At 39.4% G+C, this 5,688-nt stretch overlaps 1 pseudogene; it reads right to left on the minus strand.

Annotated features, from left to right (window-relative positions):
• Nucleotides 1-2,815: 2,815 nt before the first annotated feature.
• On the minus strand, nt 2,816-3,259 carry LOC149181719 (peroxidase 49 pseudogene; annotated as a pseudogene).
• Between the last annotated feature and the right edge of the window lie 2,429 nt (nt 3,260-5,688).

A 5,688-nucleotide genomic window follows, 5' to 3' on the forward strand; every position in this document is an offset into this window, starting at 1 on the left:
ACACAGCTATAACCGTGCCCTGCACAGCTCGATTGGCCACAACCCTTTTAAGGTGGGCTTAGGATTCCAACCACTATGTCCCATTGATGTGGCCATGCCATTTGCAGCTACTTAGGCAGATTCAGCTCATGTCCAGTCCGAAACAGATAAGGCAAACAACTTCATTGAGCACATCTAGCATATCCGTCAACAGGTCCATGACATTCTGGAGAAATCAAATGCCAAGTACAAGCAGCGACATGATCAACATCGGGTGCCACACAAGTTTCAGGTGGGCGACAAATTCTGGTTGCATTTGCAAAAGGAACGCCTTACCGGAGCCTATCAGAAACTCATACCACTCTGATATGGCCCTTACACCATTACAAAGGCTATGGGACACAATGTATTTGAGCTCAACATTCTCCCATTTCTTGGCTTGCACCCAGTGTTCAATGTGGACCACTTTCGACCATACTTTCCACCATTACTAGACACATTTGACATTGCAGGACAGCTCACACCAACATAGTTAAATCCAGATTGCATGGAACAAGCTACAACTAATCAGATAATGGAAACACAGATCAATCACACTCTCCGGCAGAAGATACAACTGTATCGAGTTGTAAAAGCAAGCCAACTCCTTCACCAGGGCAAGTGGCTCACCAGGGACCAAGTTCAGCAGAAGTTTCCTCATTTCATGGAGGAACTCAATGCAATGGGGACCATTGCTTCCTTAGGGGGGATGAATGATCCAAGTGGATATTGGTGGCCACCTGCCAATTCGACATGGACCCCCACCATTATTTCTTTCGAAAAAAATTTCCTTATGTGTAGCATAATTTACTATTTTTGGCAGTTTTTCGAGTCTTGAACTTCTAGAGCTGTTTTGAGGCCCTAAATGACATTTTTTGGGAAAATCGGGAGCAACATGGACCCATGGACCCATGTTTCTCTTCCCAAAGTTTTATTCCTTGGATAGATCTTTCTAACGAGGTATTGTGTGCGTCAAACGAAGATTGTATGCCAAAGTTATGACCCCGAGAAGTTGATGTACCAATTTACCCAAAACGAGGCCCATAGTTTGGCACTTCATCTCCTAGGGTTAGCGTTTTGGATGTTTAGGGTTTTCCATTGTTTCTCAACAATAAATAGGCCTTCGAGCCTCATTGTAAGACAGTTCAGAGGCATGTATCCGCCACATCTCTCCTCAGAGATAAGCTACCATCGCCCGAGCTAGTTTATTTCCATTTTTGTTTGTAAGCATATTTCAGTATTTTACATTAATGAAATGAAATATTATTTCTGTTGTACCTCTATATTTATGGTTACCTTTGTAATTTGTTGTGTTCCTGTTTAAATCCAGATCAAATGTTATTTAACCAAAAAATGTGTTTTGTTGGGACTTATCTTAGATATTCCATAGATTATTTTGCAATGTATTAGTAGAGATGGGGTAGCTCTGGAAATAACACAAAAGGTTTGACATTTATTTTAGAAACCACTACATCTCTATCATATTTATTAGTGTTAGTCTAATATCTGTTCAAATTTTTGAATGCAATTTTTAAGAGATTGTATGAGAATCCATTAATCAACTTACATGTTTCAACCCATATCATTGTATTGGTGACCATCCGTGATGTTTGCAAATAGGTTTTGAAGGAACTGGCAAGTTGGGTATGATTTTGTCATGATTTATTTGCTATCAAATATTTGTTTTGGATTATATTGTGTGTTTATTGATTCTAATTAGTATATGTTCTTAGGAGATTATAAATGAGAGTTTTCTTGGAGGGAGCTCAACTACTAGAACTAAATAAATATATCATAAAATGAATGCTAACATGAAGAAAATAGATGTCATAATAGGATACAATCCAAATAAAAATATCATGGTAATAATCCTCTCTCTTGTGAACATATTTGGGATATGTTGGACACCTAATCCTCTACGGGTTAGTGTGGAAGCCGAATAGACTAAAGGAGTCCAAGAGACCTTGGGATGTGGAACCCAACAGTCAAACCTTGTACTATAAATGTATATCATTTGTTAATAAAAAATGTACTCTCATGTTTTATCTTTCATATTCATTTGTTGCCATGTGTGTGTTTAACATGGTATTAGAGCGGGTACCTTCCTAACCTGCTCAATCTCATATTTGAGCCACTTGTTTTGTGGCCTCTCTATGCATATTTGGAAGAGCGTTTCTAAGCAAGCGAGCATCTTGAACTGAGTTTTGTGATTTCTCCAGTTGACTGGTGAATAACATAATTCTCGCATTGTGTGCATACCATGCTGAATGTTGCACTATTTGAACGCTGCACTGTCCTATTGATCTGACATTCTGGATGCTTTGTCATCTATTTTTGAGTTGGGCTCTCTCCATACAATCTGCCTGCAAAAACGTTACATTTACCTGAGAGCGAATCCTGACAGCTATTAATCATTCACCTGTCGTTGCACCTTATTATAGCCTGCCTTCTACAGTGTCCTTCCTACAAAAACGTTACATTTACCTGAGAGCGAATCCTGACAGCTATTAATCCTTCACCTGTCACTGCACCTTATTATAGCCTGATATAACGTTCCTATGCACCATCCATGGCAAGTGGAAATGGCTCTACGCCATCCCTATTAGTACTCAAAAACTTCAACCTGCATTCATTCATATGCTGACAACATTTCATAGCTCAGTTGGTGCATTGGAATTAGCGTTGAAGACTGGATTGTCTTGCTATTCTCCGGGCATTCAAAACTGGACAGCAGAGAGTAGCGTATGGAGCGTGCTACAAACAGAGAGAGCAATGGAACGTTGCTACCAAGTGTGATTTATGCTCTCTGATTTACTTTTCTGCAGTCCCGTTGGATTTCTACTTGTGTTTCGGCCGAAGGGTTGTGGTTCCCCATTTTGATCATGGCTCTTTTGAAGCTTTCGAAGAAAGCAGACTGATCGGAAGAGTATAGTTCAAATGTGCTACTAGTTACAGAACCTGAGGCTGCGAGATCATATAGCGTGCGATCAGAGTGCAGAACACCCTTCTGCTGCTTCAAGTTGGCAAAGTAAGAGTTATCAAAACGGGTTGGCGTTACGTAGTCAAGAGACGAAGACAACTCATCTCCACCAGCCCGAGGACACTGCCCTTGTAACTGTTGCAGGAACGACGTATTGATTGTAGAGTCAGGGCGGTCATCGCCGCTATGGTTGTATAAAGTTTGCCTGAACACTATGCACCTAGTAATCTCGATTGTATGGGCTCCTGAAAGTGAAAACATATCTTCCAGAGAAAGGCCTTTTGATTGGAAGGATGAGTTAAGTGTCAGAACATCGAAAAAGGGTGACGGTATCTGCTTGAATCTTTCCTCCCTAGAACAACATCCCAAGAAGGTCCACCACTCAGGACAACACTATCCCTAGCTGCAATGGCAAGAGGAATAAATATGCGAGAGACCACCTATGTCTGAACATATCTGCCGAGGACGTAATCATGCGAATTGATTTTCTAATAAAAAGATTGCACGGGCTCCTGCATTTCTCGGAAGCAATTATTGAAGATTTGTATGAAGTCCGCGGGAGAGGAAGATCCCATGGAGGATGTCAAATCGCTTCATGAATCCATACAACTTTTCATAGTCAGTGATTGTGTCTATCTTCGACCCCAACAGATGTCAAGGCCAAAGGCAGAGATTTATGCGTTGTTTTCATAACTGTTGTTTTGATATATATATATTGTTTTCATAACACTGTTTTGGCATATATAAGTTGTTCAACTTTGGCACACCACACCAAGCGATTTGAACGCAGATATTGAGGAGCTTTCTCATTTGCTAACCATTGCGAAAAGGCCTAGAATTTGGGCCTTGCTCACTGACAAGCTTCAGCAGTTGCAGAGTCAAAAGGTCCAGTAAAGATAGCAACACCTTTATAAACCTCTGCTGCAAAAAGACCGAAAGCATCCTACACAACACTCGAATCATTCAGCTGGGATCAGGATAATGGAAAAATCAAAGTATATATATTTCTCAAGGGAGTAAATGAAGAGAAATTTGTTTCTAATTTCCATCCTTAGTCATCTGATGTCAAACTTCATGATATCCAGAGAAGAAAAAAAAATCATTGTTTGGCCTCTTAGATCTCAAGCAAGCTAATTCATTGCTCGCTGCTGAACTGAAGATCAATAGTTTCATTTCGTGGAGAAAAGATGATTATTTACTGTAAGGGCTGACAAAGATGCCCTCCTGAATGTGCTAAGTTTTTGTGTGTGTGTTTTTTAGTGCTGCCATTCACTATAGTCTTGCTTATTTTATATGAAGAAATTGATGATGTTGTAAGAACTTGTTTAGGAAAAACTTGTAACAAAGTTTCACCCCAGGGTTTCAAGGTTGTTCCACATGCTATCATCAATGGTTACAACAATTTATTAGCAGTCACTATTGAACTTGACTATTCTTTTCCACTGGCCGAGAAAGTAAAGGAGTATTTGAAGGATCCAACTAAGTTTGCAGTTGTTGCTGCCCAAGTTGTGGCATTGTATTTAAAACTCATTATAGTTTTTGTCTACATATATACGCAATGATTCTTTGTTACTTCGACTGCTATAGAAGAGTTTGGTGGGTTGTATAAAGGCAATGATTGTTTTGAAATTATAAAAGTAGTCTTTTGTGGACAAAAGTTTAGTTGGTTGTATTGTCAGAACATAGTGCTGGTCATGAGTAAACTCTTATTTTTATGTAATGGATTGTAATTGGTGCTTGCTGGTTACACACTGATCATTTGCTGCACATTTATAAAGGATATTGTTGTGTACTGTGAGTGGGTATTACTTTTCTGCATTGAGTAGTAGTTGTGATCAGTTTTTAAGGTGTAATTCTAACATTGAAGAAAAAAAAATGGCCAGAATCAATGAAGTATTAGAGTTCCTCAAAACTCTGATATTGTCTACTACTCATGATACATTAAAAGTCAAAAAAGTTTCTCTCACAGACATTCAGGTCTATCTACAAAATGCACAAGAGAAAATTGATTTTTTGCAGCTCGAATCTCAGCTATAGCAAGAAGAATTAAAACAGAGGAGTCATCATTCTGAACCTGTTTTTGTTTAGAAGATTGAAACAGACTCCCATAAAGCAGCAGTTGTACATGCAGATGCAGAAGTTCAGTTTGCACTTCCCAAGCCCATCATCAGACCTTGGGAAGAGCTTGTCCATAACAAGCACAGAACTGGTCTTGGATATGACAAGGACTTGTCCTTTCATATTCCAGACTACTCCAAACCAATCCAATTTCAAAGTGTTGGATTCATTCATGACAATTCACCTGCTCCTCATGACATTTCACCTCCAGTTGTTCCAGATTCTACTCCTCTTCCACAGCAACAACAACATATTATGAAATGCCAACGCTGTGACCAAGTTGGCCATCTGAAAGATCACTATTTTGATCTTCATCCATGTAAGCACTGTCATAAAACTAGTCATTCTTCAAACAGATGCTTCAGAAACAAACCTCCTGCAACAACAAATATTCATCTTGGATGGATCACTTCTTGGCAATGGGCATCAATAGCCAAGAATATATTCCAGTCACATGTCAGAACCTATTCTAGAGTATTGAACAGTCTTTCAATTGAGTTTTCTCCATCATCTCACCTTGTATCTAACAGGGGGGAAATGATGGTCATCTACAAGCTTCAAAGCCACATCAA

The sequence above is a fragment of the Pinus tabuliformis genome, chromosome 3_2, assembly GCF_031772625.1.
Source record: "Pinus tabuliformis cultivar Carrire ecotype Pingquan chromosome 3_2, CPIR1, whole genome shotgun sequence".
Taxonomy (NCBI): Eukaryota; Viridiplantae; Streptophyta; class Pinopsida; order Pinales; family Pinaceae; genus Pinus; species Pinus tabuliformis.